We start from the raw sequence: 14,407 nt of genomic DNA, 5'->3' as shown, positions 1-14,407 counted from the left end.
AGCTTAACCAAATTATTTAAAACAGACGATTCAGACAAAGGGACAACATTGATGTTCTCACCCATTAGCTGACCCTCCTGGCGTGGACCAGAGGCTGAAGATGATAGGTGTGGTAGTCTTCCCAGGGGGCCCGGAGATGGCTCAACCAACAGAGGTGGGAGCCTCTCAACAGGCAGCCCCTGTAGCTCATTCAGGCTGCATCCCTGCTCCTCTTCATGCTGCAGCACCATACTGGCAGCATCTGATGACGTTCCCCACCAGTAATAGCACCAGCTGTATATCCTGGCTGGCCGCTCTGCCCTCCTGACTCGATGCTCCTGGAGGACCGACGGCTTCTGTGTACAGCTGCTCCTCGCTGACTGCTGCTGCGCCGACGCCCCGCCCCCGGGGGAGGAGTATAAGCGCTCCTTGCCCTTCTAGCTCTTTTGCCGGGCAGCGCTGCTGACTCCTCCTCCCGGAAACTGCAGAGGGCTTCTCCGGCTGAGCGCAGCTCCGGCGCTCTTCTTCCAGCTGGAACCGGCCTCTCTCTTTCTGGATGCGGCGGCGGCTCCAGGGATGGCGGCGGCGGCAACATCGGGGTCCCCAGCGGAGGTCGGCGGCGGCGACGACACTTGGGGTAAGCTTGATAGGAGCGGCGCTGGCATCTTCAAGCAGCTCCTCAGCCAGTCTTCTCCTCCGGCGGCCCCTGCTCTCTCCAACAGCTGCTGTAGAAGTTCCTCCATGTCCCACGCTAGTCAGCTTCTCCAGGCACTTCTGAGCCAGCTCTGTTGAACCTGGAAATATAAAGGGGAACAGATTCCCTGCCGATAATACAGCAACAAATCAGGGAGCTGGAAATCTCCCCCAGCAACAGGCAACAACCAATCAGCTGCTTTCTTGACACACAGCAGCTGGAAACTTCTGGAATGCAGGTAAGACATTTCTGAGGTGATTTTACCTGAAATAGAAAAAAGGGCGGGAAAAGAGATACAGGGAAAGAAACAAGGCCCTTAAACCTTTATCTTTTCTGCCTAATAATGGTGTCATTGCCCCAATGTCTCCCCCCAAGCTAGACGCTCTGGTGGGGTCAATTCATTCAGAATGCATTAGGGCCAAACTGATCCGTTTGGGACCGCTTGTGTGAGCCTTGAAAGGATCTTACAGACGGACCCTGAAACGGCAGTGTGAAAGTAGCCTTAAGTATAACAATCCAGGCTTTCTATAACTCTGGTATATCTGCATTCAGCATTTCAGTCTCTAGCTTCCTGCTGTGTTTATAATCTATTTGTTTAGGCTACTTTCACATCTACATTGTGCCGTCCGGTTTTCAGATCTGGCACAGGCTCTCAAAACGACAGCACAACACTTCATTCATTGTCAATGGGGACAAAACTGAACAAACCGGTATGGAGTGCGTTCCGTTCTGGTTTGTTGCTTTCCCACGCCGAAAACAAAACTGCTGCAAACTGATGCATGCCGGATCTCAAAACCGGACAGCAATAATTCAGATGTGAAAGTGCAGTGACCAGAAACGGGTAACGCTGACGCCACTTATGCAGTGGGTCAGGATATGGGTGGTTAATAGTCTATAGTTTGTTCATGACCCCAATTTCAGTGTGCGCAGGATACTATCCCAGGGCCCTTCCAAGGTGTTATAACGCACGTCCCAGATTAGGAATGCCAGAGTGGTGTAATATCCTATAATGTCTCTGTAGGATAGTGATAATTGTGTCAATGGTGTCTCCTACCTGGGTACAGCTGGACTCCTGGCTCACTTGCAATACATTTGAGTGTAGTGATAGTAGGAGTTATAGGGGAATTGTGCAGCAGAAATTATGTCCAGACCTTTAGATGAAGTTTAAACTTTTCTTTACTGATGATAACAGCTTTGGTCTCTGGTCCCAGGAGGTTTTGGCAATCATCGGCAGGAATAAATGCTTCTGCTTTAATGTGAGCTTGCAGGATAGGATGTCTGCTTGTTAGCTGTGTAACTGAGGCAGGAACTAATCTTCTGCTTTGAACTGTACCTTCTGCTTTGTGGGGACAGACTAGCTGAGGAGGATATGGCTTCTTCTAGGTCTCTGGACCAGTGGCGTAGCGTGGGTTGCCGGCACCCGGGGCAAGTCAAGTATTGCGCCCCCCCCAAACCTGTCGACTCGCCCCTTTTTACAAATAATGTAGTAGATGTCACCTGCAGTCCTATGTAACACCACAGATAATACAGTAATAACTCTCTGAGTACAGATAATGTAGTAGATGGGTGTGAGGCCCCAAAATTCAGAACACGCACAGTGTGACCTGAGGTCTGGGGCGAGGCTTCAGCAGTGTGGGCCAAATTCTATATACCCCCCCCCCCCCCCCCAAAAAAAATAAAAAATAAATAAAGAAAAGAAAAGATATTTGGATGGACATAACATACATTGCTATGAAATATACAGTAGAATACAGCACCATACCTGTTACATCCATTGACCTCTCCTGTGATGTAGACTTTCCTCAGCATCTTCATTTGGAGATAGGACTGCCATAAAACCTTCTTTCAGTCGTGTCTCGTCTCTGCAGAGTTTCAAAGATTTTTTTTTAGATTCCTCACTTTACCATCATGCTCAGATAACAGACCTCCCCTTCCCCGTAGTGCCCATAACTATAATGCCCTCTGTATAACTATAATATATACTGGCCCTTCTGTATTATCATTATTATTATTAAAATGGACACCTCTGTAGTATTATTATAATAATTATGGCCCCCTCTGTATTATAGTAATAATTATGGCCCCCTTCAGCCCCTCCAGCATACAGTCCCATGTAAGATACAAAACTTCCCCTACCTTCAGCCCCTCCAGCATACAGTCCCATGTAAAATACAAAACTTCCCCTGCCTTCAGCCCCTCCAGCATACAGTCCCATGTAAATAATATCACACTTCCTCTCTTCGCCTCCTGCCTTCAGCCCAGGGGCGTAGCTACTGGCTCATGGGCCCCGGTGCAAGAGTTCACCTTGGGCCCCTCTTCCCTCAGTTCGTTGTGTGTCTTCTTATGTGGCACAAGGGTCTTTGGGCCCCTCAGGCTCCTGGGCCCGGTAGCGACTGCTACCTCTGCACCCCCTATAGCTACGCCCATGCTTCAGCCCCTCCAGCATACAGTCCCATGTTAGCATAATCCTTCCCCCTACCTTCACTCCCCCTGCCTTCAGCCCTTCTTGCAAACAGTCTCATGTAAAATACATCACTCCCAGCTTTCATCCCCTCCAGCATACAGTCCCATGTAAAATGCAAAACTTCCCCTGCCTTCAGCGCCTCCAGCATACAGTCCAGCATACAGTCCCATGTAAATAATATCACACTCCCTCTCTTCGCCGCCTGCCTTCATCCCCTCACCCCCTCCAGCATACAGTCCCATGTAAGATACATCAACTCCCCCTGCCTTCAGTCCTCCAAGATACAGTCCCATGTAAGATACATCACTCTCCTGCTTTCATCCCCTCCAGCATATAATCCCATGTAAGATAAAACCCCACACCCCCCCTGCCACCTTCAGCCCCTCCAGCATACTGTCCCATATAAGACACATCACTTCCCCGCCTTCAGCCCCTCCAACCTATAGTCCCATGTAAAATACAAAACTCCCCCTGCCTTCAGCCCCATCCAGAATACAGTCCCATGTAAGATACATCACTCCCCCTGCCTTCAGCACTTCTTGCAAACAGTCCCATGTAAAATACAAACTCCCCCTGCCTTTAGCCCTTCCAGCATACAGTCCCATGTAAAAAACATCACTCCCCCTGCCTTCAGCTCCTCCTTATACAGTCCCATGTAAGATACAACCCCCAGATGATGCCATCTGCCCATCTCTGCTGTCCATATACCAGGCCTACCAGTATTACCCCTTCATATACTGCCTGCTTGTTCACCCCACACCTAACAGTCTGAGTCACTTGTCTCCCTGAGTGTAAGGTGTGGGGTGACCAGGCGGGCAGGCGATATATGAATGGGTAATAGTTGTAGGCCTGGTATATGGACAGCAGAGATCAGCAGATGGCATACTCTGTGCTGTACTGTCTCTCTGGTCATCCTTCACCAGCATCCTGACTGCCACCTGCTAGGCCTGGCTCTCATGGCACTTCACTGCCTGGTGCTTGGCTATCAGCACTGAGTGACAGTCAGTGTCAAAGTGTGACTGAGTGACTCAGTCACATTGGGACACTGACTGTCACTCACTGCTGATAGTACAGTACTGCCCAGAGGATGCCATCTGCCCATCTCTGCTGTCCATATACCAGGCCAGGCCTACCAGTATTACCCCTTGATATACCGCCTGGTCACCCCACCTAGCACTCAAGGAGTGACTCAGTTAAACTGCGACACTGACTGTTACTCACTGTCAGTGTCCGTCATTCAGGCTGCCTGTGGAGTCCGTCCTGAAGGGGGACTGCGGAAGCCATCTTCTTCTTCTTGCTCTGCATTGTCTTTCCCGCCTGGAAGGTGGGCTGGCCTGTCAGTGAAGTGCCGTACTGCCGCGCGCTCCTTCTGCTGAAACTGCTACTCACTCTGCGGCAGAGCGAAAAACTCAGTTCACAGATTATTTTGCACCAGCGGCCAGCGCCTCCTGCAGTCTGGCACCCAGAGCAACTTCCCCCCCCCCCCCACGCTACAACCCAGCTCTGGACTTAATCTCAGATGGTTTCTCAGGGAATGCTTTCGTTCTGGAACTCCGGAGGTTGTCTGCTTTCTGCATCCAGCTGAGGCTGAAGGTTCTCAGGCTGGGTATGTGATCAATGTCTCAGCCGAGACAAGATCCTGGCTTTTTTCCCTATTCAGGGGATCTCCTACACACACACACACACCCTACCCCTAGCAGAGGGTGGGCTACACACTGACTCTAACTTCCTTCTCCACCTAAGCTGAAGGATGTGGGAACAGTCCACACCACCACAGGGGGGGAGCTATGCTGGAATAAACCATTCCAGCCTGGATATGCTAAACTGAAACTAATACCTTACCATTATCAATCATATCAGATGACAAATGTAAAGGCTCTTAACAGATAGTGGCGGGGTAGAGGCGTGTAGTAACACAACTCTGGGGTGTTACAAAAGTAGCCTTACATTGTCTATAGGCAAGGAAATATTTATCTCTCTCTATCTTACCCACCAATCTGGCCTCCTCCTCAGAACTTTTCCTTAAAGGGGTTATGCGATGTGCCCCTATATGCCCAGGGCCCTCAAACTGATTCTACTTACAGTCATGTGAAAAAATTAGGACACCCTTTGAAAGCATGTGGTTTTTTGTAACATTTTTAATAAAAGGTTATTTCATCTCCGTTTCAACAATACAGAGAGATTAAAGTAATCCAACTAAACAAAGAAAACTGAAGAAAAGTCTTTTCAAGATCTTCTGTAAATGTCATTCTACAAAAATGCCTATTCTAACTGAGGAAAAAGATAGGACACCCTTGCCCCTAATAGCGAGTGTTACCTCCTTTGGCTGAAATAACTGCAGTGGGACGGTTCTTGTAGCCATCTACCAGTCTTCGACATCGGTCTGAGGAAATTTTACCCCACTCCTCAATGCAGAACTTTTTCAGCTGTGAGATGTTTGAGGGGTTTCTTGCACGTACAGCCCTTTTCAAGTCACCCCACAGCATCTCAATGGGATTCAAATCTGGACTTTGACTTGGCCATTCCAGGACTCTCCATTTCTTCTTTTTCAGCCAATCTTTGGTTGATTTACTAGTATGTTTTGGGTCATTGTCATGTTGCATGGTCCAGTTCCGCTTCAGCTTTAATTTTCTAACTGATGGTCTCACATGTTCTTCAAGCACCTTCTGATACACAGTAGAATTCATCGTGGATTCTATGATGGTGAGCTGACCAGGTCCTGCTGCAGCAAAGCAGCCCCAAACCATGACACTTCCACCTCCATGCTTCACAGTTGGTATGAGGTTCTTTTCTTGGAATGCTGTGTTTGGTTTACGCCAAACATGTCCTCTGCTGTTGTGTCCAAATAATTCAATTTTGGACTCATCTGTCCAAAGAACATTATTCCAGAAGTCCTGGTCTTTGTCAACTTTATCTCTGGCAAATGTCAGTCTGGCCTCGATGTTTCTCTTGGAAAGCAAAGGTTTCCTCCTTGCACACCTCCCATGCAAGTTAAACTTGTACAGTCTCTTTCTGATTGTAGAGGCATGTACTTCTACATCAACAGTAGCCAGAGCCTGCTGTAGTTCTCGAGATGACACTTTAGGGTTTTTGGAGACCTCTTTTAGCATCTTGCGGTCTGCTCTTGGGGTGAACTTGCTGGGGCGACCAGTCCTGGGCATGTTGGCAGTTGTTTTGAAAGCCCTCCACTTGTAGACTATCTTCCGGACAGTGGAATGGCTGATTTCAAAATCTTTTGAGATCTTTTTAAATCCCTTCCCAGACTCATAGGCTGCTACAATCTTTTTTCTGAAGTCCTCTGACAGCTCTTTTGCTCTCACCATGGTGCTCACTCTCACTTCAACAGTCAGGAGCACACCAAACTAAATGTCTGAGGTTTAAATAGGGCAAGCCTCATTCAACATGCAGAGTAACGATCTACTAATTATGTGCACCTGGTGTGATATACCTGTGTGAGATCTGAGCCAATTTAAGAGGGAATACATGTGAGGGTGTCCTATCTTTTTCCTCAGTTAGAATAGGCATTTTTGTAGAATGACATTTACAGAAGATCTTGAAAAGACTTTTCTTCAGTTTTCTTTGTTTAGTTGGATTACTTTAATCTCTCTGTATTGTTGAAACGGAGATGAAATAACCTTTTATTAAAAATGTTACAAAAAACCACATGCTTTCAAAGGGTGTCCTAATTTTTTCACATGACTGTACTTGGCTTGCAGCTCCCTTCGCCGCTCCTGGTTCCTGCACTGCCACAGCTGTGTCTTCCCATGCACTAATGAAAGCATCCAGTGTCGGGGGGGGGGGGGGGGGGGAGCAGCCAATAGCAGGCGGTGATGGGGACGAGTCTCCTACAATAGCGGTGGCCGCGGCGGGACCAGGAGCGGCACAGGGAGCGAGGTAAGAAGAATCAGTGTGAGGGGCCCGGGCGTGTGGCCATTTCCAGCTTTGGATAACCCCATTAAAAAGAATCTGTTAGCCCCAAATCACCCCCAAACTAGATTAAGCAGTGTACAGTGTAAGTGGTGCTGAGTGGTGCATTCTGACATTGTGCTCTGACACACTAGCAGTAAATGCATTAAGAGGGCTCCTGAGATCACGTACATAATAGAGAGGACTCAAAAAAATATTCAGCAGTTTTCAAACCAGCACCTGGATCTGAATACTTTTGCATGTAATAAAAAAATTTGCATAGCCACTGAGTTATTCAATAAAATGTATCTGTATAGTGTCACCTGCTGTTTCTTTTTCTTATTTCTTTTTTCGGCTTACTGAGGCAAAATTCACATTTGCGTTTTTGCTGTCCGTTTTTGAGATCCGGCTTGGGATCTCAAAACCACAGCAAAACGCTTCCATTATGGAAATGCTCAGAACAGAACAGATCCAGTAATATTATATTGAAAATGAAGAAACAGGATCTTGCACTAAAACTGTTGTAAGTCAATGGGCGCCATGTCTGAAAAAACCCAATCCGGCACCATTGACTAACATGATTTTTGGTGCCGGATTTGGCTTCTTCAGTTTCCCATGCCGCACACAAAAACGCTGCTTGCAGCGGTTTTCTGGCCAGCATGGGAACACAACAAACCGTAACGGAATGCATTCTGGTGCACTCTGTTCCAGCTTGTTCACTTTGGTCCCCATTGGCAATGAATGGGACAAAACGGAAGCGTTGTGCTGTGATTTTGAGAGCCTGTGCCGGATCTCAAAACTGGACAGCACAACTCAGGTGTGAATGTAGCCTAAGAAGGATGCACATGCTCAGTCTAATCTTTCAACAGTCTCCTGAACTGTGATAGGTAGATAGCTGCAGCAGAACAGCCATCGCCCCTGAGCTGCTGCAGAAAGGACACTCCCCTTGAGTTGCCAGCTTAATAAAAATCTAGAAGAGCAATGAATGTGGAGATCTCTGGTTCCATGTGAGGTACAAGGCTGGTTCTGGCTTTATTAGAAAGAGGTTGTCATGTATTGTATGATGTCTGATTTTAATATTTTCCATTGATCATGGGATAACTCCTTTAACATAAAAGCTTTTCTCTCCAGACACACACAGCCAAAGTCACAGTGACAACTTTATCTTACTGTGATTTTGTAGTAAAAAGGTCACATAGAGGCATGGAGCATTATCAATCATGTTAATTCTCCGTGCTTCTTCTGTCCGCAGCGGGCCTTGGCTCCCATTCACGGAGTGGATGTCATGCACATCATCCGCTCCTGTGAAACAGCCCTAAGGGTTGGGGGTGCAATCAGGGCCATATCTTTGGCCGTTCACCCTTATAGGCCTCAGGCCGCTAGCCTATGAAACAGTAGGATGGCGCAAGAGGTCACAATTTGCCTGTATGGCCTAGGACAATGGATATATCTCCAAATCCTGTCCCTCCTCAACAGATCCCCATAATCATGTCTATCTCCCACAATCGATCCCCTTGTACAAATTTCTGCAACCCCTCGAATCTTAAAAACATTTCCCTGGCCCCTGCTCTACCACTCCCTCTTGCAGGAGCATTATGGACTAGCTCTGTCTGCTACAAACTTTCCTACATTCACAACCTTTTTATCTCTCACAAACTTTCTTTCCTGGGCTTAACAGAAACATGGCTGACATCCACTGACACTGCCTCCCTTGCTGCATTCCCTCATGGTCGATTTCATTTTACTCACTCTTCCTACCCCGGCAGCAAACATGGTGGAGTAGTTGGTCTTTTCCTATCAAATAACTGCTCCTTCAGCCCAACTCCACTGCTACCCTTCATTGTGCTCCCTTCATTTAAAGTACACTCTGTCCACATCTACGCTTCCACCAACCTCCAAGTAGCTGTCATCTACTTCCCTTCAGGCCCAGTTACCATGTTTTCCGACCACTTCAACACCTGGCTCCTACACTTTATTTTTGCTGACATCCCCTCTATTATGATAGGTGACTTTAACATGCCAAGTAACACTAGCTACTAAGCTGCCTTTAAACTGCTAGCACTTACTTCCTCCTTTGGCCTCTTACAGTGGTCCTTTGCTGCCACTCGCAAAGATGGTCACACACTGGATCTTATCTTTACCCACCTCTGTTCCCTATCTAACCTCTCTAAAGGCCCCTTTTCACTGCTCAAGTGAGCAGACAATTGTTGGAAGAAAGTGTTCTTTCCCAAAAATCGACTACTCATCAGTGAAGGAGACAGCTGCATTTACATGCAGCGATCTCCTCCAAAGTATGGGGAGGAGTGATTGCTTACGCCATTGCTCACCCCCATATAGAATCATTGTTTGCAGGCAGCAGAGTTCTGTTTAGATGGCATGATCTGCTGCTGGAAACCAATGTTTTAGGTGTCTGCACCAATGCCTCAATTACTATCACGACCGGCGTGCCGATCACATACGTGATGGTAAGGGAGGGAAAAGGAAGGCCCTGTCCAAGGGAGAGGGAAAGATGGTGACCCCTAACTCACCTTGAGGCTGGCACCTGACTGCCCCGACGTCCCTAGACGGGTTTCTCACCCGTACGCCGATCACGTTCCTAAACCCTGGCTTTCCCTAAGATGAGCCCTACGTAGTGAATAGGGCGGTGGGAACACTAGTACGCACCACTAACACTAAAGGGAAACACTAGGGAGAAGACAGACAATACTGACAAAACATATAGTCCCAGGTGGGCTACAACCAACAGGGATCCGGAGGGTAACGCTCTGGTACGACAAACAGGGATAGCAGCAACTCAGCTCCAGTGGGTCAGTATAGAAGTCCACGCAGGAAGCTCTATATCTGGCAACCAGAGAAGTGGGAGAGGGGAATATAAGGGTTTGGGAGTGCTGGACAAGAAACAGCTGAGGAGAAGAAGCTACGGATCCCTGAGTGAGACAAAAACGATTGCAAGGCAAACCCAGAAAGCTACCATTAAGTAACAGCACTATCTTTAGACATAGAGCGCGCAGCCACCTGCTGCGACTTCCTGACCCCAGGTATAACAGAGTCAGACGTGGCTCTTGACACCCTCGTGACAGTACCCCCCTTTCCACGAGGGGCCTCCGGACACTCAGGACTAGGTCTCTCAGGATGAGAGGCATGAAAAACCTGAACTAACCTGTCGGCATTTACCTCTGACTCTGGAACCCACATTCTTTCCTCGGGACCGTAACCCCTCCAATGCACCAGATATTGAAGAGAGCGGCGGACCTGATGAGAATCAACAATTTTGGATATTTGAAACTCTAGATTACTATCAACAACAACAGGAGGGGGTGGCAGCGGTGACGGTTCTAGAGGTGGAACATACTTTTTGAGTAACGACTTATGGAAGACGTTATGGATTTTAAAAGTTTGAGGTAGCTCCAGGCGAAAAGCCACGGGGTTAATGATGGCTCCTATTTTGTAAGGACCAATGAACCTAGGACCCAGTTTCCAAGAGGGAACCTTTAACTTAATATTCCTAGTAGATTACCACACATAGTCATTCACTCCTAGGTCTGGACCTGGCGTCGTTTCTTATCAGCCATGCATTTATATTTACCTCCCATATTTTTCAAGTTAGCTTGCACTTTCTTCCATACAGATGAAAGAGATGGCGAAAACTGTTCCTCTTCGAGAACCCTAGAAGACCCCCCTCTTTGAAAGTACAGAATTGGGGATGAAAACCATATGCACCAAGAAATGGTGACTTGCCAGTGGACTCCTGACGGCGATTATTTATAGCAAACTCAGCTAACGGTAAATATGATGACCACACCTCTTGGTTTTCAGACACAAAACACCTTAGTTATGTCTCAAGGTTTTTGTTGGTACGCTCAGTCTGTCCATTCGACTGAGGATGGAAAGCTGAGGAAAAGGACAAGTGTACCCCCAAACGGGAACAAAAAGCTTTCCAAAATGTAGAAATAAACTGGGTTCCCCGATCCGAAACAACATCGGAAGGGACCCCGTGAAGCTTCACGATTTCACTGATGAATACCTGAGCAAGAGTCTTAGCATTAGGTAGTGCGGGTAACGCAATGAAGTGTACCATTTTGCTAAACCTGTCTACTACTACCAAGATAACTGTTTTACCCGCAGACAAAGGTAAGTCAGTGATAAAATCCATTGACAGATGTGTCCATGGCCTATTGGGAATGACAAGTGGCAATAAAGACCCTGCAGGACGTGTATGAGAGACTTTCGCGCGTGCACAAGTCGAACAAGTAGACACAAAATCCATTATATCCTGATGCAACCTTGGCCACCAAAAACGACGAGACAATAGCTCCAAGGTTGCTTTACTACCCGGGTGCCCAGCAAGTGCCGAATTATGATGTTCCTTTAATAATTTGAGACGCAGGTTTAATGGTACAAACAATTTCTCCTCTAACACCTTCCCCTCCAGAACAGAGTGTACAGCGGAGACAACCACTCCTTTTTGTCGAATGGGTACCGGATCACCCACATTACCCCCTCCAGGGAAACTACGAGATAATGCGTCTGCCTTGGTGTTTTTTGCCCCAGGACAATAGGTGATGAAAAAGTTAAACCTGGTAAAAAATAGAGACCACCTAGCTTGTCTAGGGGTGAGACGCTTAGCTGATTCGAGGTACAGAAGGTTTTTGTGATCCGTAATCACAGTAACGGGGTGGATTGCCCCCTCTAAAAAGTGACGCCATTCTTCAAACGCTAGTTTAATAGCTAATAGTTCCCTATTGCCAATATCATAGTTCTTCTCCACTACAGATAGTTTTTTAGAAAAGAAAGCACAAGGACGCCATTTGACCCTGAGACAGTACAGCCCCCACTCCCACCTCTGACGCATCTATTTCAACAATAAAAGGCTGGGAGACATCAGGTTGGACTAGTACAGGTGCCGAGGTAAACCTCTCTTTTAGAGAGGAAAATTCCATTTTGGCGGCGTCAGACCATATAGAAAAATCAGTCCCCTTCCTAGTCATGTCAGTAAGGGGTTTGACAATCACAGAATAGTTTTTAATTAATTTTCTATAGAAATTTGTGAAACCCAAAAACCGTTGCAGTGCTTTAAAGTGGTATTCTCATCTTTAAGATCATAGCTAAACTAGATCCTAGTGCCATAGACTATTTTTGCAATTAGGGTCTATTATTTATAATGCAGCCATTCTGAAAAATTCTTTCCCTCTTACAGCATTGTTTACATTTGGAAACCCATAGATACGGCCACTGCTCCACGGCGGCATCTATGGGCTGCGCTTGCGCAGACCGCACTTACTGTTCACCCAGACGGCCAGCCAGTCTCACAGGAACGCGCACGCTAGCCGCGCATGCGCTGATCTAATTTCTTCTCTGCCGTGTCTGATACAGAGCCGCGCATGCTCTGTATGCAGCGCGGCCTTCTGGGCGAGCGGCGGAGAGAGAGGGTGCCCATAGGAGCGAGTGGCAGTACCGAGGAGGTGCACAGACAGCATATGTAAGTGCCAGGAGAATCTCAACCACTTATCCACCAACGATTTTATTTATTAGAACTATCAAAGGGGGTAAAATATATAGAGCAGGGAAGCTGGGCACAATGTTATTTAGGGCAGGGATGCTGGGCACAATGTCATTTTTTGCAGGGATGCTGGGGCCAATGTAATTTAGTTAGGCAAGCTGGGCACAATGTGATTTAGTGCAGGGATGCTGGGCACAATGTTATGTAATGCAGGGACGCTGGGCACAATGTTATGTAGTGCAGGGACGCTGGGCACAATGTGATTTATTGCAGGGACCCTGGACACAATGTGATTTATTGCAGGGATGCTGTGCACGATGTAATTTTTTGCAGGGACGCTGGGCGCAATGTTATGTAGTGCAGGGATGCTGGGGACAATACTATCATACTATCCACATGAACGAGCTCTCAGTGTGAGGTAGGAAATAAGGAGACGTGGCCGGCCTTCACTCTAGCTGCCTAAGCCAGCCCAGCTTTAGAAGCCTCAAACCAGGTAGTGATTTCTGCTGTAACTGCAGCTCAGGATGATTTAGCAAGATGAGAATACCTCTTTAAGGTTCTCAGGAAGATCCCAATCTAGAATTGCCTGGACTTTCCTAGGATCCATACGCAAACCTGAAGCAGATAATAGATATCCCAGGAATTGTATCTCCTGAACGGCAAAAACACACTTCTCAATTTTCGCATATAATTTATTTGTCCGTAGGACCTGCAGTACCTGTCTGACATGTGCAATAGAGCAAGGACACTAGTACGGTGGCCAACTATGCAGTGGGTCAGGATAGATGTGTATAAGTGTATGAGGTGTTCATGACGCCAATTGCAATGTGCGCAGGTACTGTAGCAGGGCCCTTTAAGATGTTATAACTCACGTACCAGATGAGGAATGCCAGAGGGGGATAATGTCTCTGTGTAGTAGGTATGGTAGTGTCAACTGTGTCTCCTACCTTGGTACGGCTGGACTCCTGGATCCTGGCTCAGTTGCAATAAAATGAGTGTTGTTAATAGGAATAATTGAGGAACTTTGGTAATAGTAAATGAGATCCAGACTGGTGATATAATCCAACTTGTCTTTACTTGATGCAGCATAAATCCATACAAGTTACAGCATAAATCTTTAGATCCCAGCAGGTATTGGCAATGTATGGCAGGGATTAATAGCTCTTCTGCAGCTATACTGTGTGCCTGGAGAATCTGGAAGGTATTTATCTTCTACTCTGTTTGTCTTCTGTTTGTAATGGGCCTGACTAGCTGAGGAGGAATTTGGCTTCTCCTGGACTCTGGATATGTATTCACAGCTTGGCTCACAGGGAATGCTTCTTCCTGGAGGCTGGAGGTGCTGCTTGCTTGTCCACAGTCGAGGCTGAAGGGCTCAGACTGGGAAGAGTGATCTTTGGCCTCAGCCGAGGCTTGATCCTGTCTTGGGATCCCTGTTTCTGGGAGCTTCTACTAACACAGCCTACCCCAAGCGGGGATAGCTGGTACACTCACTAGAACTTCCTTCTCCTCCCCATGAAACAGGACATGGGAGCAGCCCACTTCTGCTCACAGAGGGGGGAGCTAAAACTGGAATGACCTATTCCACTCTAGCTATACTAAACTGGGTAATAGCCTGCTGAACACATTGCTGCCACCTGCTGGTGTACAGGGAAATTACAGCATAATATATTGAACATGCCTAGAAAATACATAAAATGACATCAATGACAATATAATTACATAGACGGACAATAAAATTACACTTAACATGTTGTAACAGGGATAAAGCGTTTGGTAACATACTCCGGGATGTTACACATGTACCTCGTGTGTCTTCAGATCAGACGAGTAAATTAAAATATCATCTAGGTATATCACCACAAAC

The sequence above is a fragment of the Bufo gargarizans genome, chromosome 1 (genome assembly GCF_014858855.1).
Source record: "Bufo gargarizans isolate SCDJY-AF-19 chromosome 1, ASM1485885v1, whole genome shotgun sequence".
Taxonomy (NCBI): domain Eukaryota; kingdom Metazoa; phylum Chordata; class Amphibia; order Anura; family Bufonidae; genus Bufo; species Bufo gargarizans.
The sequence above is the reverse complement of the archived record's forward strand: the minus strand, read 5'-3'. Positions refer to the sequence as shown.